The following is a 21,673-nucleotide window of genomic DNA, read 5'->3' on the forward strand; positions in this document are numbered from 1 at the left end:
CAGACAGACAGACAGACGTCCACCAAACTACCAGGTGTGAAACAGGGAAGAGACTCATTTGGTATAGAGCAGACCTAACCCACTCCATTAAATTAATCAAAACATAATTTTACATCTGGTTAGCAATACTAATTAGGGAAATGATCTCTAAAAAGAAAAACATCCTCATGTGTGCTACCTACATGTACCAATAGAATCCACATACTATTTATTTATTTTCCCTTTCTTACTTCAACTATTTGCACATTGCTACAACACTATACATAGCCAGTAATAGAAATTTAAATGGCTCTATTCTTTTAAAGCTTTTACTGTTCATTTTTGTTTATGATCTATTCCACATGCTTTGGCAATGTAAACATGTTTCCCATGCTCTAGTCTAGCATACTCTGTTACTTGCTGTTCTGAGTTACTGTATATCTAATAGGGGCGCCCAAGATTCACATTGATAGCCTTCCCAAAAAGATGCGCTGCACATTCTGCGCAACCAAGATTTTGGTAGGAAACTTGCAGTCCTTTCCTACTCGGGCCGTGGTAGTAGTGTCTGCGACTGTGTTGGGTATCTGTCCTGCTGTACTGAGTTACTCATTGGATGTATGATCTATTTTTAGCGCCAACAGATGGGGTCACGTGACAGGGGACAAACGTCATTAATGTTGTTGGTGGAGGAGCTGAAAATATGGAGGAAAGAGAGTTGTAACAGGGAAAATTAGACATTTCACCCCCCAAAAAATATTATTAAACCGATCAAGAAGTGTAACGGTCGAAGAGGCAATATCCAAGCAGTGAAAAAGAGAACGACAATCAGGTACGTTATGTTTGCGGGGAGATAATGTATCTTTCGTCTACTGCTGGTAAATGTTTTTATACCGCGATATTTTCATCTGATGCGTTTGGTTACTCCTGGCTAGCTAACAAGCTAGATAACTGACAGAACGCTATGAAGTTTTGATAGCTAGTTTACGTTAGCTAGCAAGCGAAGTTGCTTTAGCTAATGTAAATGTGCACGAATGGATTGTTCTGATTTGGAAAATGTCAAGTTAACAAACTGACACATAGTATTGGCATCTGATTTAAAGCGTCAGTTAGCCAGGTTGTAATGTTCCCAGACGTCTAGTTAGCGTGCTAGCTAACGTTAGCTATCTGGAAGTAGGCTGCTGATAAGCTAACGTTACTAACTAACGCAGGCTAACTTAGCTATCACATTTGAAAAATGTTTTTTAGGGTGGGTGTTAAAACCAGTACCGCAGCCGTCGGAGCCCTCCATGGCAATTTGTGTCCTCCATGTTTAGCAAATTTTGTTCGAGTTGAAATGACTAGTTAGTTTGCCTCTTCTGGTAACCCCCATTGCAGTCGTCAGCAAGTTTGCGACGCCGCATTTTTTTAAGGTGATGGTGCCACTTGAGTTGGGGTCCCACTCCTTGCTAGTTGTTTCTATTGGTGTATACAGTTAATATGCCAAACGTGTGTGTGTGAGAGAGCGAGGATCCCGCACAGTCAGTAGCCTGTGTTTTTGCATATTCAATATATATGTTAATTAAAATGATGAGCTGCAACAAACACTGAAACTGGACAGTTTTCTCAATCTCTTCATTCAAGAACTCAATCACGGAAACTCTTACTGACAGTTGTGGCTGCTTTGCGGGATGTATTGTTCTCTCTACCTTCTTGCCCTTTGTGCTGTTGTCTGTGCCCAATCATGTTTGTACCATGTTTTTTTCTACTACCATGTTGTTGCTACCATGCGTTTCTGCCGTGCTGTGTTGTCTTAGGTCTCTCTTTATGTCGTGATGTGTGTTTTTTGTCCTATATTTTATTTTTCATTCCATCCCCAGTCCCTGCAGGAGGCCTTTTGGTAGGCTGTCATTGTAAATAAGAATTTGTTCTTAACTGTCTTGCCTAGTTAAATGACATTGACGCCACTAGTTTTACTGCGTAAAATAAAAATGTGGATGAAAAGGGAAAATATAATGGCTTAGGCCAATTAATGCAATATCAGTGCCTTCCTTGCCCCCCAAAATACTAATTTGCATTACTGGAAGCACCTTTTATGTCTAGATAGTGAAGTACAGACCGGCAGGTTTCCTCCTGATGTAGAGATGTCTGAATAGTTTCTCCATTTATGGTCAGTGTCGGTTATCACAATGGATTGTCTGCTAGCGAAGGCAAAGTTATGTTTTTACAGTTACTTTCATGATAGTCATAACTGTTATGAAAGGAACATGACATTTATCAAAGGTAGGCTTAGATACTCAGTGTACAAAACATTACAACACCTCCCTAATATTGTGTTTCACACCCCTTTTGCCCTCAATTTGTTGGGGCATGGCCTACAAGGTGTCAAGTGTTCCACAGGGATGCTGGCCCATGTTGGCTCCAATGCTTCCCACAGTTGTCAAGTTGGCTGCATGTCCCTTGGGTGGTGGACCATTCTTGATACACACACAGGAAACCGTTGAGTGTGAAAAACCCAGCAGCGTTGCAGTTGACACTCAAACCAGTCCCCCTCGCACCTACTACTATACCCCGTTCAAAGGCGCTTAAATATTTTATCTTGCCCATCCACTCTCTGAATGACACATGCACATTCCATGTCTCAAGGCTTAAAAATCCTTCTTGAACCTGTCTCCCCCCCCTTCATCTACACTGATTTGAAGTGGATTTAACAGGTGACATCAATAATGGATCATAACTTTCACCTGGTCAGTTTGTCATGGAAAGTGCAGGTGTTTCTAATGTTTTTTACACTCCGTATATATTCTACAGTGGATTCCAAAGTAAGATTTTGATTTGAGGCTTGTTCTGTGCATGTGCACGCTAACATTTTACCTGCAGGCCACCCTAAACCCTATGAAAAGATGTGGCTTGTGGTTTTGGCTCGCAAGTCATTTGGCAGTCTTGCACAGCTCCATTGTGCAGAAGTTGGATGGAGCCAGAGGTCATGGAGAAGGATTTCCTCCAAAAATGAAATGAATGACAAATGCCTGTCTTTGATTAAGTGTCAAAGATTTGCTAGAGATCAGTTGATTGACAGAAATGCTGCTTCCCACGTGTGTGTGGATGCCTCTCACAGTCCTCGAGTGGCCTTGCAAGTGTCCTTTTTCATTGAAAATTGTTAAGTCCTTGTGCATAGAGTTGTACGGTTTGTTTAACTTTAATCATTGGATTCTGTTTGGCATACATTTTAATGTGAAAAATCTAAGCATCACTGTTGCTGTGGAATTGCCCTTTAACAGTCACTCCAAGTAAATGAAGAACCACTGGCTAAACCATCGCTAGCATCAGCTTTTTTTCTCAAGGGTTGTCTTGTCACACACTCCTGATTTCTGCCCTCTTGGCTATCAGATAACCCTAACCTGATCTTCTCTGCAAACATCTGGATACTTTTTGGAACACATCTGCATGTGCCCAGTTGAATTACATGGTGACAGATTAAAACAAATTTATTTATTTCACCTTTATTTAACCAGGTAGGCTAGTTGAGAACAAGTTCTCATTTACAACTGCGACCTGGCCAAGATAAAGCACAGCAGTTCGACACATACAACAACACAGTTACACATGGAATAATCAAACAGTCAATAATAGAGTAGAGAAAAGAGAAATCTATATACAGTGAGTGCATGGGAGGTAAGGCAATAAATAGGCAATGGTGGCGAAGTAATTACAATATAGCAATTAGACACTTGAATGGTAGATATGCAGAAGATGAATGTGCAAGTAGATACTGGTGTGCAAAGGAGCTAAATAAATTAAGGAACAGTATGGGAATGAGGTAGTTGGATGGGCTGTTTACAGGTGGGCTATGTACAGGTGCAGTGATCTGTGAGCTGCTCTGACAGCTGGTGTTTAAAGCTAGTGAGGGAGATATGGGTCTCCAGCTTCAGTGATTTTTGCAGTTCGTTCCAGTCATTGGCAGCAGAGAACTGGAAGGAAAGGCAGCCAAAGGAGGAATTGGCTTTGGGGGTGACCAGTGAGATATACCTGCTGGAGCGGGTGCTACGGGTGGGTGCTGCTATGGTGACCAGTGAGCTGAGATGAGGCGGGGCTTTACCTAGCAGAGACTTGTAGATGACCTGGAGCCAGTGGGTTTGGCGACGAGTATGAAGCGATAGCCAGCCAACGAGAGCGTACAGGTCGCAGTGGTGGGTGATATATGGGGCTTTGGTGACAAAACGGATGCCACTGTGATAGACTGCATCCAATTTGTTGAGTAGAGTGTCGGAGGCTATTTTGTAAATAACATCGCCGAAGTCAAGGATCGGTAGGATTGTCAGTTTTATGAGGATTTGTTTGACGGCGTGAGTGAAGGAGGCTTTATTGTGAAATAGGAAGCCGATTCTAGATTTAATTTTGGATTGGAGAGTTTACAGTCTAGCCAAACACCTAGGTAGTTGTCCACATTTTAAGTCAGAACTGTCCAGAGTAGTGATGCTGGACGTGCGGGCAGTGATCGGTTGAAGCGCATGCTTTTAGTTGCATTTAAGAGCAGTTGGTGGCCACGGAAGGAGAGTTGTATGGCATTGAAGCACGTCTGGAGGTTAGTTAACACAGTGTCCAAAGAAGGGCCAGAAGTATACAGAATGGTGTCGTCTGCATGGAGGTGGATCAGAGAATCACCAGCAGCAAGAGCGACATCATTGAAGTATACAGAGAAGAGAGTCGGCCCAAGAATTGAACCCTGTGGCAGCCCCATAGAGACTGCCAGACGTCCGGACAACAGGCTCTCTGATTTGACACACTGAACTCTATCAGAGAAGTAGTTGGTGAACCAGGCGTGGCAATCATTTGAGAAACCAAGGCTGTTGAGTCTGCCAATAAGAATGTGGTGATTGACAGAGTCGAAAGCCTTGGCCAGGTCGATGAATACGGCTGCACAGTAATGTCTCTTATCGATGGCGGTTATGATATCGTTTCGGACCTTGAGCGTGGCTGAGGTGCACCCAGATGTCAAGACTTAAAGGGTCACACATTGAGATCCTGTGTTCCATAGGGGACCTCTTCCTTATGAGGAAGGATATAAGTAACGTTTGCCTCAGACCATGGCCACTGAACAGTATACATTTTAAATGTGCTTTCTCTATGTATGTTACTAATGTCTATTTTTTTAATGTGTATCTTTTATATTGATTGCCTGAATTAAACTTGATGGGTCGAACTTTGCTTCTCTGATCTCGGACACCCAGAATTTAAATATTGCTAAATGTACTAACGAGACTAGCAAAGTCTTCATCCCTCTAAACGGAAACTCTCAGCCAGTTTGGGCTAGTCTGTGCCATCCCACAGGCTGTCGACAGATGCTGCTGCTACTACCATTTTTATGTTACGTGCATCTGTCCATGAGAGATTAGGCCTACACCTTCACGAAGTAGGTTCAGCACATAGAGGTTGTAAGATTGCAACTCTTATTTAATTTTTTAAAGACAGTTCATCAATGATGTGAAGCAGAGTCACTTGTCCAAATGAATCACACAAGGTGTTGAAAAGGCTATTGAACAGCCCTGCCCATGCGCTGCCCTGAAGATACAGGGCCTTGATGTTCGCCTATTCTGTTTGCGATGCAAAAATGCATGGACACTTTGTAGCCTAAAGACTGTTTTCTACAGTGTATGAATCAGTGTGAAGCAAAAATAACCTCAGCTGTATGTTAATGATTGAAACATGCTTGCTGCTGTGCTGAAATACTTTTTTATTTAAATTTTTTATATCTTGGAAATCTGGTTACCAGTGTTGATCGGATAAAACCCACAGTTGACAGCCTCCATCCCAATATTCCGTGCACGTTTACAATACTACCCCCCCAGAAAAGCCTATTCTTGGAGAAATGGGCATGTGACTTAGGCTACGTGTTGCTGGTTCAAATTCCAGAAGGAATAGGTGCCAGCCTCCTACCCTTGAGCAATGTGCTGACCCAAAATTGTATCATTTCTGTGAGGCACTTCAGTGTTGGGGGAAAATCATTTGACTGAAATGAGTAAATTTGGTGTCTGGAACCTAATGAAACATCCTTGGACCAGTTATAAGACCATTGCCTAGACATGCTTCATTGGACTACATTTTTAATCAACTAACTAGGCCTATCTCTCTGCAATTTAAGTGAACAATTTAGCTTCAAGGTAAGTAAAGGTGCCACTGCCATTGAGAGCCTGCATGTTCTCTGTTTTGTATGTAAGGTGTGGTGTCAAGGGGAGATGGGGCCATTTCGTCCCTGCTAGTGGGAAAGGCGCTGCTGAGTGCAGTGTCCCTCCTTTCTCCTTGAGATTCTGCTGGTCGCTCTCTCGCCTTCACTTTGAGGGCTGGATGAGGGGGATGTGCAGCAGCAGCACATATTTTTGCTGGGTTAGTGAGTGTCAGACGCCATCTTTGGTTCTGTTTATAAGAGCACAAACAATCCTCCTTATGTGGTTCTGATTTTGGACCAGACCCGACTCAGTGCCACAGGCCTTTCTGTTGCATTGCCGGAAGGCCATTGCTTTCATAAATGCTATGCAATAAAGTTGACCGCAGCCAATTTAAACATGAAGCACATTTGCTTGTTGCAAATTGATTTGCTCCTGCTTAAAGCTCCCCCTGCAATTCTAAGAATTTCTTGCTGTACAATTTCTGTGCTTCATATGTTGAACCATTTTAAGTAGAGGTCGACCGATTATGATTTTCCCACACCGATTATTGGAGGACAAAAAAAGCCGATGCCGATTTTATAATAAAAACAAAAAAAACAACGTTTTATATATATATATATATATATATATAAAACATCATACACACACACAAAAACATTTTTGTAATAACGGCAACAATACTGAATGAACACTTTTATTTTAACTTAATATAATACATAAATACACACACACGCACACAGCTCTGAAGTGACAATGATACTGAAGAGTCTGCTTAGGAGACAAATACTCTCAACTGTTTGAATAAAAATAGAGTTTAAGTTACCTGTGATGAATGTTGAAAACAAAAACTTTAATTTCTATATGCAGGAAATCCTATTTTAATAATGGGCATGGTAAGAATTGACGACCAAAGTGCGAGTCATAATTCCCATGACACCTTCTAGCAAAATCTGAAAAGCTGTTCCTTCATTTATTCCATAGGATATTTTTTTAGATTCACTTAAAATAAGGTCTGCGTTTCGTGTAGGCTTACATCACCGTGCCAATTTTATAACTGTGTGGATATCCATAGGACAAGGTAACTCTGATCAATATTGGCTAAATATAAGCGAAGATCAATTTTTTTGTAGAGTAGATTTATGAAAATATGTTGACAAACGTTACCTTATCCTAGTGAGATTTACACGGGTATCAAAACGTTGAGTTTAAGCCTACACGAAACACAGACCTTATTTGAAGTAGATCAAGACATTCTCTATGGAAGACATGAACGGTAAAATAACGAAGGAACCCCTTTCAAATTCAGCCGCAAGTTATTACAGGAATTATAACGCGTCGACTATTTCTCTCTAATCCGGAAACTATCACCTCGAAAACAAAACGTTTATTCCGTTCCGCATTTTATCTAACGGGTGGCATCCATGAGTCTAAATTTTCCTGTTACATTGCACAACCTTCAATGTTGTCATAATTACGTAAAATTCTGGCAAATTAGTTCGCAAAGAGCCAGGCGGCCCAAACTGTTGCATATACCCTGACTCTGCGTGCAATGAACGCAAGAGAAATGACACAATTTCACCTGGTTAATATTGCCTGCTAACCTGGATTTCTTTAAGCTAAATATGCAGGTTTCAAAATATATACATGTGTATTGATTTTAAGAAAGGCATTGATGTTTATGGTTAAGTACACATTGGAGCAATGACAGTCATTGATTGATTGTTTTTTATAAGATAAGTTTAATGCTAGCTAGCAACTTACCTTAGCTTACTGCATTCGCTAACAGGCAGGCTCCTCGTGGAGTGCAATGTAATCAGGTGTTAGAGCATTGGACTAGTTAACTGTAAGGTTGCAAGATTGGATTCCCCGAGCTGACAATGTTAAAAATCTGTCGTTCTGCCTCGTTCCTAGGCCGTCATTGAAAATAAGAATGTGTTCTTAACTGACTTGCCTAGTTAAATAAAGATTAAATAAAGGTGTAAAAAAAACCCGGCAAATCGGCGCCCAGAAATACCGATTTACGATTGTTATGAAAACTTGAAATCGGCCCCGATTTAATCGGTCGACCTCTAATTTTAAGTCATGGCTTCAAGCAAAGGCTGATACCAAGGTCTGAGGACAGCATGTCACTTAGCAGCACTTCCTGGCTGTTGGAGGGACAGGTATTTTCAGTGATAATGCGAGGAGGCGGAGACCCCCACTTAGGCTATTCTCCAGATGAGTCTCCTTGCACCATCACGCAGTCGTACTGCAAAGGGTAAAAATAAAAAGATGAGCTGATATTTTTATCCCCATTCACACGTCCTTAGGATAATGCAGCCGGTGAAAGCGGCTAGGCCAGCAGTCGGAGGTGGTTAAAGGTACTAAATACCCTGCGACAAGGCATCCCATTATCCCTGTGACACGGTTTCTATAACCAAGCTTCCTGTGTATGCCGTGATGAAGCCAGGCCCTTGCCGGAGCATGTCATCTGACCGAGTGCCTTGGGATCCTGCAGGGGGAGAGTTGCTTACCAACTTCTGTAATATCACACAGAGAGCCATTTGCTTAGCCCCATACCACACTCTAGACACGTTTTCAGATTTAGCTAACATATTGTATGCAATTAGAGGAAATGTCATCCTCCGTGGGTGTACAGGAGAAAGGTTAATGGCACGTAGTCCCTAACTTTAGAAAGGCTGCATAAAATTAACAATTTCAAAAAAGTATAATTTCAATTTGAGATGTTTCTTGCAATTGGTGCAACAATGCCTTCCTGTCACAAATTGGCCTTGGTGATTCTGGTATCTAAACGTGTGAGTGACTAAATTTACATGTTCTTGTTGTTAGTCTAATCCTCATGACTGTTCCCAGAACCTTGCAAAACCAAACAAAACCCTAGAGAAAGATGAATATATTTAGCCGATGTGCTGACAAGAGGCCAGTGTTAAACCGGAGGGGATATCTGAGGAGAGTAGTTTTAAGAGCATTAAACGATCAGCGACGTGTTTGGGCACGACGCCTAAGAGCCTTGCTTCAGTGCGGAAGGCACAGGGACGGCGGTACTGCATGGGCTTTCAGTGCTAACTCCACTCCATTAAATCATACGGCTTAGAGGCGAGACTTCCGCGACTGATGAGTGGGACTTGGATCCGCTTTCCAGGAATTACACTGCAGTAGTAATTAGGGCTGGGCGATATGGCCTAAAAATCATCTTGATTTGTTCACGTTTATGGCCGATTTAACTTTTATTTGTGCGTGTACCAGTCAAAAGTTTGGACACCTACTCATTCAACAGTTTTTCTTTATTTTGACAATTTTCTACATTAGAGTAATAGTGAAGACAAACTATGAAATAACACATGGAATCATGTAGTAACCAAAAAAGTGTTAAACAAATCAAAATATAGTTTATTTGAGATTCTTCAAAGTAGCCAACCTTTGCAATGATGACAGCTTGGCACACTTGGCATTTTCTCAACCAGCTTCACCTGGAATGCTTTTCCAACAGCCTTGAAGGAGTTCCCACACATGCTGAGCACTTGTTGGCTGCTTTTTCTTTTACTCTGCGGTCCAACTCATCCCAAACCATCTCAATTTGGTTGAGGTCGGGTGATTGTGGAGGCCAGGTCATCTGATGCAGCCCTCCATCACTCTCCTTGGTCAAATAGCCCTTACACAGCCTGGAGGTGTGTTGGATCATTGCCCTGTTGAAAAAAAAAAATGATAGTCCCAAAAAGCGCAAACCAGATGGGATGGCGTATTGCTGCAAAATTCTGTGGTAGCCATGCTGGGTAAGTGTGCCTTGAATTCTAAATGAATCACAGACTGTGTCACCAGCAAAGCACCATCCCACCTCCATGCTTCACGGTGGGAACTACACATGTGGAGCTCATCCGTTCACCTACCCTGCGTCTCACAAAGACACGGCGGTTGGAACCAACAATCTCAAATTTGGACTCATCAGACCAAAGGACAGATTTCCACCAGTCTAATGTCCATTTCTCGTGTTTCTTGGACCAAGCAAGTCTCTCCTTCTTATTGGTGTGGTTCCTTTGTAGCAATTTAACCGTGAAGGTATGATTTCACGCAGTCTCCTCTGAACAGTTGATTTTGAGATGTCTGTTACTTCAACTCTAGCATTTGTTTTGGCTGCAATTTGAGGTGCCGTTAACCATAATGAACTTTTCCTCTGCAGCAGATGTAAAACAAAGGAGATGGTCGTAGACTACAGCTCCATTACGGGCTTGAGAGCATGTTGAGAGCTTCAATTTCCTTGGTGTCCATCACCAACAAACTATCATGGTCCAAACACACCAAGACAGTGGTTAAGAGTGCATGACAATGCCTATTCCCCCTCAACTGACTGAAATGATTTGGCATGGGTCCCCAGATCCTCAAAGTTCTACAGCTACACCATCGAGAGCATCCTGACTGGTTGCATCACCGCCTGGTATGGCAACTGCTCGACCTCAGACTGCAAGGCACTACAGAGGGTAGTGCGTATGGCCCAGTACATCACTGGGGCCACGCTTCCTGTCATCCGGGACCTCTATACAAGGCGGTGTCAGAGGAAGGCCCTAAAAATTGCCTAAGAATCCAGCCACCCTAATCATAGACTGTCCAACCCCCCCCCCCCCCCCCATTACCTTGACTAACCTGGCGCTCCACACATTGACTTTGTAACGGTACCTCCTGTATATAGCCTCGCTACTGTTATTTTATTGTTGCCCTTTAACCTTTCATTGCTACCCATCCCGGATCCGGGAGCAGCCTCATCAAAAAAGCTGACTAGCATAGCCTAGCCTAACGCGACAGGGATATAATATAATTTTCATGAAATCACAAGTCCAATACAGCAAATGAAAGATAAACATCTTGTGAATCCAGCCATCATTTCCGATTTTTAAAATGTTTTACAGCGAAAACACTATGTATTTCTATTAGCTAACCACAATAGCAAAAGACTCAACCGCATATTTTCACCATTTTTCTACCGCATAGGTAGCTATCACAAAACCGACCAAATAGAGATATAATTAGTCACTAACCAAGAAACAACTTCATCAGATGACAGTCTTATAACATGTTATACAATACATTTATGTTTTGTTCGAAAATTTGCATATTTGAGGTATAAATCATAGTTTTACATTGCAGCTACCATCAAAAATATCACCAAAGCAGCCAGAATAATTAGAGAGCAACGTGAAATACCTAAATACTCATCATAAAACATTTATGAAAAATACATGGTGTACAGCAAATGCAAGATAAACATCTTGTGAATCCAGCCAATATTTCAGATCTTTTAAGTGTTTTACAGCGGAAACACAATATAGCATTATATTAGCTTACCACAATAGCCACACACACAAATGCATTTATCAGCAGCAAAAGGTAGCGATCGCAAAAAAACAGCAAAAGATATAAAATTAATCACTAACCTTGACCAACTTCATCAGATGACAGTCCTATAACATCAGGTTATACAATACTTATGTTTTGTTCGAAAATGTGCATATTTTGAGCTGCAAACCGTGGTTATACATTGTGAATATGTAGCATCGATTCACCAAATTGTCCGGAGATATTTTGGACACTCGCCTAATCTGACCAAAGAACTCATCATAAACTTTACTAAAAAATACATGTTGGACAGCAAATGAAAGATACACTAGTTCTTAATGCAACCGCCGTGTTAGATTTTTAAAAATAACTTTACCATAACAAACAGCTTACGTTATAGGGAGACAGCGCCCGCAAAAAGGGCGGAAAATAGGACTCAACATTTTCCACAGAAATACGAAATAACATCATAAATTGTTCCTACTTTTGCTGGGCTTCCATCAGAATCTTGTACAAGGAGTCCTTTGTCCAGAATAAATTGTTGTTTGGTTTTAGAATGTCCTTCTCTCCTGTCGAATTAGCAACCTTAGCTAGCCATGTGGCGCGTACATGCCCATCACTCTCCTGACGCAAAGAAAGGAAAATTCCAAAAGTCGCAATAAACGTTGAATAAACTGATACAACTCGGTTGAAAAAAAACTACTTTATGATGTTTTTATCACATCTATCAAATAAAATCAGAGCCGGAGACATCCACCGTCTATACCGAACGCTTTTCAGAAGCCAATGCTGATGTCCTTCCCGCGCCTAGGTAGAGAAAGGAAATTGTGGTCACATCATTCCAAGAGCTCTTGTTCGACCTCAGATCAAGCTAGACACCCCATTCCACCTTCCACTGCCTGTTGACATCTAGTGGAAGGCGTATGCAGTGCATGCAAATCCATAAATATTAAGCAATTGAATAGGCAGGCCCTGGAACAGAGCATCGTTTTTTAGATTTTTCACTTCCTATCTGGAAGTTTGCTGCCAAAGGAGTTCTGTTTTACTCACAGATATAATTCAAACAGTTTTAGAAACTTGAGTGTTTTCTATCCAATAGTAATAATAATATGCATATTGTACGATCTAGAATAGAGTACGAGGCAGTTTAATTTGGGCACGATTTTTTCCAAAGTGGAAACAGCGCCCCCATATTGACAAGAAGTTTTAACTAGGTTTATTTTTACATTTTATTTAACTTCAGTTTATTTTAGAAAATCAGTTCTTAACACTATTGTTGGTGAAGGGCTTGTAAGTAAGGATTTCACTAAGGTCTACACCTGTTGTATTCGACACATGTGACAAATACAGTTTGATTTGAACTCCGAGTCTTCCTTTCCTGTGGTGGTCCTCGTGAGAGCCAGTTTCATCATAGCGCTTGATGGTTTTTGCAACTGCACTTGAAGAAACTTATCAAAGTTCTTAACATTTTCCGTATTGACTGACCTTCATGTCTTAAAGTAATGATGGACTGTCGTTTCTCTATGCTTATTTGAGCTGTTCTTGCCATAATATGGACTTGGTCTTTTACCAAATAGGGCTATCTTTTGTATACCACCCCTACCTTGTCACAACATAACTGATTGGCTCAAATGGATTACGAAGGAAAGAAATTCCACAAATTAGCTTTTTAAGGCACACCTGTTGACTGAAATGCATTCCAGGTGGCTACCTCATGAAGCTGGTTGAGAGAATGCCAAGAGTGTGCAAAGCTGTCCTCAAGGCAAAGGGTGGCTACTTAGATGAGATTCTTATATCTATCATTATATATATATATATCACACTTTTCTTTGGTTAATACATGATTCCATATGTGTTATTTCATAGTTATGTCTTCTACTATTCTACAATGTAAAAATAAAGGAACCCTTGAATGAGTAGGTGTGTCAACTTTTGACTGGTGCTGAAAACAGTGTCTCCCTATTTAAAAAGAAGATGGAGAACAAGCTATGAATGAAAATTACTGGAGTTTTGGCACAGACAACTAGCGCACCCTTTGTTTGCTTGTATAGGTTACTGTTTGCCATCTGTGTGCATAAAAAAAAACAGTAAACAGATTTCAGTATGGAATTATCATTTAAAGGCACGCTCTGATATAGACTTCCAACATTAAACTAATATTTGCAGAAATGCCAAATCTTTACGTCATTATCAGTCACCCAAGCCTTACTTGTGTAAAATGCCACATTTCTGAGCCTCAATACCACTTTGGTCAGAGGTTTCTGTGTAGAATATATAATTTACTGTAGTGCAGCCCTATGGTTAGATTAGGCACAAAGACTATCCAGTGTTTGCTGAAATGAGGAAGCTGGTGATTACATCTGGTTGATAATGCCTATTCCGACTTGTGTTGAGACATGGGGGGGCCCTGTCTGGCCACGTCCTGCCCCTGCAGTTGCTCCCTCTGCCCAGTAGGTGAGGCCGCAGGTCCAGGGAGGGACACTGTCCAAAATGCAGGGTGCCCCAAGTGGGCTGTGGAACTGCCAGGACTCCTGTAGGATGCAGACCCAACAGCAGCTGCAGAGCAAACCGAGATGAATGGGGATTAAGCATAAAGCAGGCACTTTGTTAGACCTTTTACAGTGTGGCGTAATGGAGCCAACATTGCACGTTAAGGATTTAACCAGGAGGTTGCATGTTCAAATACCCAAGTCATCGCTGTCTATTAAAGAGAGACATAATTGGCACTGCGCCAGTGTTCATCCAGCTGTGTGAATGCAGAAATATGTAAATTTGTATGATGTAATTTGCTCTGGATAAGGTCTGCAAAGTGCGTGAATATCCTCTTTGTAAAAACAACTAACATAATGCACATAGTAATTTGCACCCATTGTATTGCTTGTGATTAGGCTACCTTGACAGGAGTTTATTGAAATGATTTAGAATATTTGCTCCTTTGTGTTAAGGTGAAACGGCGCCACTGCTCGCCCCAGCGCATTTATTGTTTTTGATTTGTTGATAACTGAGGAGAGGAGCATCTAGCATGGCAACAAAAACAATGTGCAGTACCTCTGCTCTTATATCGTGCATGCAATGTCTGAGGGAAATGAACTGTCAGTTGTTTGAAGTAACTTCTGTTTTAAAATCGCAAACGGACGTGGCATATTCACCAAGTACGGATTCTAGCGTTTTGAAAGGCTAATTGGAATAAAGAGAATATAGATTTTCATATTTATGTTGGGCAGAACCCTGGATGGATGAAATCAGACCTCCCATGGTGAAATCCCCTTGTAAAAATGTATGACATGGATATAATAGCTATACTAGAGATCTAGGAAGCAACAACTAAGGTTTTATGTATTTTGCGACCTAAGAAATAGACCATCATACATAAGCAGGGAGAAATTTACACAAGTAATTTAGAATGTGTGTTTTCACATTCACACGGTGATGAAATGACTAAGTAGCCTATTGATTTAGAACAGAGGCCCAGCTTAGAAAGATGGCACATATTGACACTGTCCATTTGTCCGCTCACCATGCTCAATGACCCCAGGTGAGATTGGGGGCCAGTATGGGTATTGCAGCGCTATGCCTCTACTCCTCCATCCCCAGGGGGAGTGTGGGTATTGTAGTGTCTCTCTCGTCTCTGCAGACCCCAGGCTGCATGACTCATTCCATTAACAGCTCTGCGAGTGCTTTTCGGTGGAGGCAAACTGACTCCCTCACCTTCCCCACTCAAAGCAAAACAATTTTCCACATTTCAGACACTGTCTTTAGCAACTAGACTTTTTTATGAGTTAAAAAGAAAGTGTTTTAATGGTAGTCTGGAGTGGAATAATGTAAAATCATTGGTCATCTCTGTTTATCATGGTGGTAGTTGGGGAGGGAGAGTTGCAAATGGAGGTAGCCCAACTGCTTATTTTGGCCTGTGCGTAACAACTAATCTTGACTGGCAGATCACCTACTCTGTCATTGCCTGACTAAGCAAAATTGGAATCAAACTAACATTACTGAATTACTTATGACTGAATGAATGCTGGCTATGCTATCGGCAGTGGCCAGGAGTGTGAGGAGTTATGGATACCAGGATCCTTGAACTGCAGCTGGCTAACTCTTGTTCATTTGTGACTATTGCAGGGGGATTGACTCGGAGAAGGGGAGGAGCCTACTGATCCACCATACCTCTGGACCAAAGTCATGGCTGACTCCGAAGACCCACTTTAGAACCTTCAGTCCCTTCCCAAACACAAGCAAATACACACTTGCCTAAGGCTTTATCATCCTAATTCTTATTACCTTCAACTTGACTGAGTTTTGGAACAACAAAGATCACTAACACAATCATCTCTGGCTTCTCCGTTCATCATTTCTGCCAACACCACAGGTAAGTCTGGTTTTCTTTCCTCCAGCTTTTTTTCCATTCATGAAATGCCAAAGATGCCCACCCCCCGTGACCTCTTACCCCTCTGATCCTGTCCATGAACTCCCCTCAGGGAATTACTCGTGTGTTGTGATTTCCTTGAGTAATTTACAAGTTTGTTTGACGACAGGAAACCAGCATCTCAAAGTCCGGTGCTTTATGGTGGCTGTATGGTTCACCATTGAACTTGTACACACATGATTACTTTTATCTTAAAGAAGTTGGCAAACTGGAGTGATAATTCTGAATTATCTCCAGTAGTAGGATGTGTTTATGGGTCTCTTAAACAATATCATTTTTTTTTTAGGCTTGCTCTCATGATTCCAGTTGAAGTTCCTCTACACATGGGCTATCTTATATCAGAATAAATCCTAACAACAACAACCTGTGGATTCTCTTACTGGCTGCGCTCTTCTCCAATCTCTTTCTGTCTATATTTAGAACCGCTGACGACTGACCAGACCTTTAGTAACCTCCCATCCCCCTAATGACGTCTTTGAATGTCACTGGGTGCCGTGGCAACCCTGACTGCTCTGTGAAAGGCCTGGAGGGTTGTCTGCTCATTGGACAGTACACTAGAGCGAACATGACTGATGTTTATTTTTTTTGTGCAATTAATGAGTCGTGTAAGTAGCTTATGTGTGTAGCTAGTATCTTCGGAGATATATAGTGTGCGTGTTGTGTGTCTTTCTTTTTAATAGCATTTGAAGCAGTAGGGCAGGAAAGTCTTCCGATCTATATTTTATTTATCGTTCATTACAATAAGTAGCCTATAGTAGAGAAATATGAAGTTTGAAATGAAATACCTTTTTTCTAATACAGTGCCTTCAAAGTATTCATATCCCTTGACTTACTCCACATTTTGTTGTTCGACTGAATTCAAAATATATATTTCATCAACAAAAAAAATTATCACCCATCTACACACAATACCCCATAAGTGTTCGCATTTTAACTATATCATTTGTCTGTCTACCCGGCGGACCTTGAGATCTGTTGCTAAATTGAGTGCGCCCACGGCGCTGGCCAATCTGATAGCTCAAATCAGTGCCTACAAGTTTGATACTAGCCTACGTGAGACTTTTAAACATGACCAGAGAGAGACTGTCAAATAATACAGCAGAGGTGCTGTTTTTATAAGTGAGTTCATGTTTATTTCTTTTTTTTTTCAAAACTATTACAAAACATACAACTCCTACTCGCGCTGCAATGAATGAGTAGCCGAGTGTATAGATAGCCTTGGGTTTTTATTATTAGCAGTTTGTCGTGTCTATTTGAATATTTCACTTTCTCTGGTCATAGGAACAACATTAATTTGTGCTTGAGGCAGATGTGGTGCGACTCGAGTTTCCCCATCAGGTGGAAGACTGTCCCCTCTCCTCCGGTGAGACTGACCAGAGAAAGGAAGGAGAGAGGGACCACGAGAGGCTGACCCTCTGCTGTTTTTTCCGTCCCTCCGCTGAGATTAATGCTGTGTTCAAAACAGCTAGGAACTTGGGCATCTACAACTTCAATGCGCTCAAGCCAACTGGGAACTCAAAATAAAACGAGATCTGACTGGGAAAAATATTGTGTAAAATAAAAAAAACGGGCATCCAACTTGGAATTCCAAGGTAGAAACTCTGGCATCTTTCTAGAGCCCTGACTTTCCGACCTGAACATCACTGATGTTGTGATTTTACGTTCACAGTTGTCTTAATCACCATCAGATGCAGGTAGCTTATCATCTGTCCAGTAAAATATTCTAATTATTTCAATTTGTTCTCTGCTGTGGCTCGCAAGTGCAACACCAAATGATGATCTATTTTGTTATCAAAGCTCGAGTTGTGAAATATAATGTGGTCTGAGAAGAACAATATTTGCAGGCCAGGCATATAGCCAATATGCTGTGATAATGTATTAGGCCTGCCTACTGGACAAACCTGATTCCTACAGAACAGTTTTTATTAGGTTAATGTTAAAAAAATATGTACAACTTATATATATTTTTTTAACATTACTTTATCTCAGCATACCATTTTTTAATGCAAAAGTGATCTTTACTTGAAGGTTGGTGACCATGGCCTCAATGACAAAATGAGAATGTGTTTTTAGACATTTATTGAAAATGAAATACAGAAATATTACATTTACATACGTATTCACACCCCTGAGTCAATACTTTGTGGAAGCACTTTTGGCAGTGATTACAGCTGTGGCTTTCTGGGTAAATCTCTAAGAACTTTTCACACCTGGATTGTGCAATATTTGCCCATCCATTCTTTTCAAAATTCTTCAAGCTCTGTCAAATTTACATTTACATTTAAGTCATTTAGCAGACGCTCTTATCCAGAGCGACTTACAAATTGGTGCATTCACCTTATGATATCCAGTGGAACAACCACTTTACAATAGTGCATCTAACTCTTTTAAGGGGGGGGGGGGTTAGAAGGATTACTTTATCCTATCCTAGGTATTCCTTAAAGAGGTGGGGTTTCAGGTGTCTCCGGAAGGTGGTGATTGACTCCGCTGACCTGGCGTCGTGAGGGAGTTTGTTCCACCATTGGGGTGCCAGAGCAGCGAACAGTTTTGACTGGGCTGAGCGGGAACTGTACTTCCTCAGAGGTAGGGAGGCGAGCAGGCCAGAGGTGGATGAACGCAGTGCCCTTGTTTGGGTGTAGGGCCTGATCAGAGCCTGAAGGTACGGAGGTGCCGTTCCCCTCACAGCTCCGTAGGCAAGCACCATGGTCTTGTAGCGGATGCGAGCTTCAACTGGAAGCCAGTGGAGAGAGCGGAGGAGCGGGGTGACGTGAGAGAACTTGGGAAAGTTGAACACCAGACGGGCTGCGGCGTTCTGGATGAGTTGTAGGGGTTTAATGGCACAGGCAGGGAGCCCAGCCAACAGCGAGTTGCAGTAATCCAGACGGGAGATGACAAGTGCCTGGATTAGGACCTGCGCCGCTTCCTGCGTGAGGCAGGGTCGTACTCTGCGAATGTTGTAGAGCATGAACCTACAGGAACGGGTCACCGCCTTGATGTTAGTTGAGAACGACAGGGTGTTGTCCAGGATCACGCCAAGGTTCTTAGCACTCTGGGAGGAGGACACAATGGAGTTGTCAACCGTGATGGCGAGATCATGGAACGGGCAGTCCTTCCCCGGGAGGAAGAGCAGCTCCGTCTTGCCGAGGTTCAGCTTGAGGTGGTGATCCGTCATCCACACTGATATGTCTGCCAGACATGCAGAGATGCGATTCACCACCTGGTTATCAGAGGGGGGAAAGGAGAAGATTAATTGTGTGTCGTCTGCATAGCAATGATAGGAGAGACCATGTGAGGATATGACAGAGCCAAGTGACTTGGTGTATAGCGAGAATAGGAGAGGGCCTAGAACAGAGCCCTGGGGGACACCAGTGGTGAGAGCACGTGGTGCGGAGACAGATTCTCGCCACGCCACCTGGTAGGAGCGACCTGTCAGGTAGGACGCAATCCAAGCGTGGGCCGCGCCGGAGATGCCCAGCTCGGAGAGGGTGGAGAGGAGGATCTGATGGTTCACAGTATCAAAGGCAGCCGATAGGTCTAGAAGGATGAGAGCAGAGGAGAGAGAGTTAGCTTTAGCAGTGCGGAGCGCCTCCGTGACACAGAGAAGAGCAGTCTCAGTTGAATGACTAGTCTTGAAACCTGACTGATTTGGATCAAGAAGGTCATTCTGAGAGAGATAGCAGGAGAGCTGGCCAAGGACGGCACGTTCAAGAGTTTTGGAGAGAAAAGAAAGAAGGGATACTGGTCTGTAGTTGTTGACATCGGAGGGATCGAGTGTAGGTTTTTTCAGAAGGGGTGCAACTCTCGCTCTCTTGAAGACGGAAGGGACGTAGCCAGCGGTCAAGGATGAGTTGATGAGCGAGGAGAGGTAAGGGAGAAGGTCTCCGGAAATGGTCTGGAGAAGAGAGGAGGGGATAGGGTCAAGCGGGCAGGTTGTTGGGCGGCCGGCCGTCACAAGACGCGAGATTTCATCTGGAGAGAGAGGGGAGAAAGAGGTCAAAGCACAGGGTAGGGCAGTGTGAGCAGAACCAGCGGTGTCGTTTGACTTAGCAAACGAGGATCGGATGTCGTCGACCTTCTTTTCAAAATGGTTGACGAAGTCATCAGCAGAGAGGGAGGAGGGGGAGGAGGGGGAGGAGGATTCAGGAGGGAGGAGAAGGTGGCAAAGAGCTTCCTAGGGTTAGAGGCAGATGCTTGGAATTTAGAGTGGTAGAAATTGGCTTTAGCAGCAGAGACAGAAGAGGAGAATGTAGAGAGGAGGGAGTGAAAGGATGCCAGGTCCGCAGGGAGGCGAGTTTTCCTCCATTTCCGCTCGGCTGCCCGGAGCCCTGTTCTGTGAGCTCGCAATGAGTCGTCGAGCCACGGAGCAGGAGGGGAGGACCGAGCCGGCCTGGAGGATAGGGGACATAGAGAGTCAAAGGATGCAGAAAGGGAGGAGAGGAGGGTTGAGGAGGCAGAATCAGGAGATAGGTTGGAGAAGGTTTGAGCAGAGGGAAGAGATGATAGGATGGAAGAGGAGAGAGTAGCGGGGGAGAGAGAGCGAAGGTTGGGACGGCGCGATACCATCCGAGTAGGGGCAGTGTGGGAAGTGTTGGATGAGAGCGAGAGGGAAAAGGATACAAGGTAGTGGTCGGAGACTTGGAGGGGAGTTGCAATGAGATTAGTGGAAGAACAGCATCTAGTAAAGATGAGGTCAAGCGTATTGCCTGCCTTGTGAGTAGGGGGGGAAGGTGAGAGGGTGAGGTCAAAAGAGGAGAGGAGTGGAAAGAAGGAGGCAGAGAGGAATGAGTCAAAGGTAGACGTGGGGAGGTTAAAGTCACCCAGAACTGTGAGAGGTGAGCCATCCTCAGGAAAGGAACTTATCAGGGCGTCAAGCTCATTGATGAACTCTCCAAGGGAACCTGGAGGGCGATAAATGATAAGGATGTTAAGCTTGAAAGGGCTGGTAACTGACAGCATGGAATTCAAAGGAGGCGATAGACAGATGGGTCAGGGGAGAAAGAGAGAATGTCCACTTGGGAGAGATGAGGATCCCAGTGCCACCACCCCGCTGACCAGAAGCTCTCGGGGTGTGCGAGAACACGTGGGCAGACGAGGAGAGAGCAGTAGGAGTAGCAGTGTTATCAGTGGTAATCCATGTTTCTTTGGTTGGTTTGTTTGAATTGGTTGTTGATCATTGCTAGACAACCATTTTCAGGTCTTCCCGTAGATTTAAGTCAAAACTGTAACTCGCCACCTCTGGAACATTCACTGTGTTCTTGGTAAGCAACACCAGTGTAGATTTGGCCTTGTGTGTTAGGTTATTGTCCTGCTGAAAGGTGAATTAATCTCCCAGTGTCTGGTGGAAAGCAGACTAAACCAAGTTTTCCACTAGGATTTTGTCTGTACTTGGCTCCATTCTGTTTATTTTTTTTTAATCCTGAAACTCCCCAGTCCTTAATGATTGCAAGCATACCCATAACATGATGCAGCCGCCACTATGCTTGAAAATATGGAGACTAGTACTCTGTATATAGCCTTGTTATTGTGTTTTATTTTTGACTTTAGTTTATATGGTAAATATTTTCTTAACCAACAATGCAGTTCAAGGTTTGTAAGTAAGCATTTTACGGTAAGGTTGTATTTGGCGCATGTGACAGTTAAATACTTTTTTTTTTTTATTTTTTTATTTTTTTTATTGGATTGGATTTGCCCCAAACATAACGTTTTGTCCTGAATACAGTGTTTTGCCACATTTTTTGCAGTATTGCTTTAGTGCCTTTTTGCAAACAGGATGCATGTTATGAGATTTTAAATACTGTAC

The 21,673-nt window shown here is 42.7% G+C and overlaps 1 protein-coding gene across 1 annotated transcript in view; it reads left to right on the forward strand.

Moving 5' to 3' along the window:
- The first annotated feature begins 619 nt into the window (after window positions 1-619).
- Window positions 620-21,673, forward strand: part of LOC139565341 (histone deacetylase 5-like) — a 91,090-nt gene continuing 70,036 nt past the window's right edge. Inside the window, exons 1-2 of the mRNA XM_071385574.1 lie at window positions 620-808; window positions 15,570-15,816. The gene's annotated coding sequence lies outside the window, so the exon portion shown is untranslated. The remainder of the gene's footprint in view (window positions 809-15,569; window positions 15,817-21,673) is intronic.

This window comes from Salvelinus alpinus, chromosome 36 (assembly GCF_045679555.1).
Source record: "Salvelinus alpinus chromosome 36, SLU_Salpinus.1, whole genome shotgun sequence".
Taxonomy (NCBI): Eukaryota; Metazoa; Chordata; class Actinopteri; order Salmoniformes; family Salmonidae; genus Salvelinus; species Salvelinus alpinus.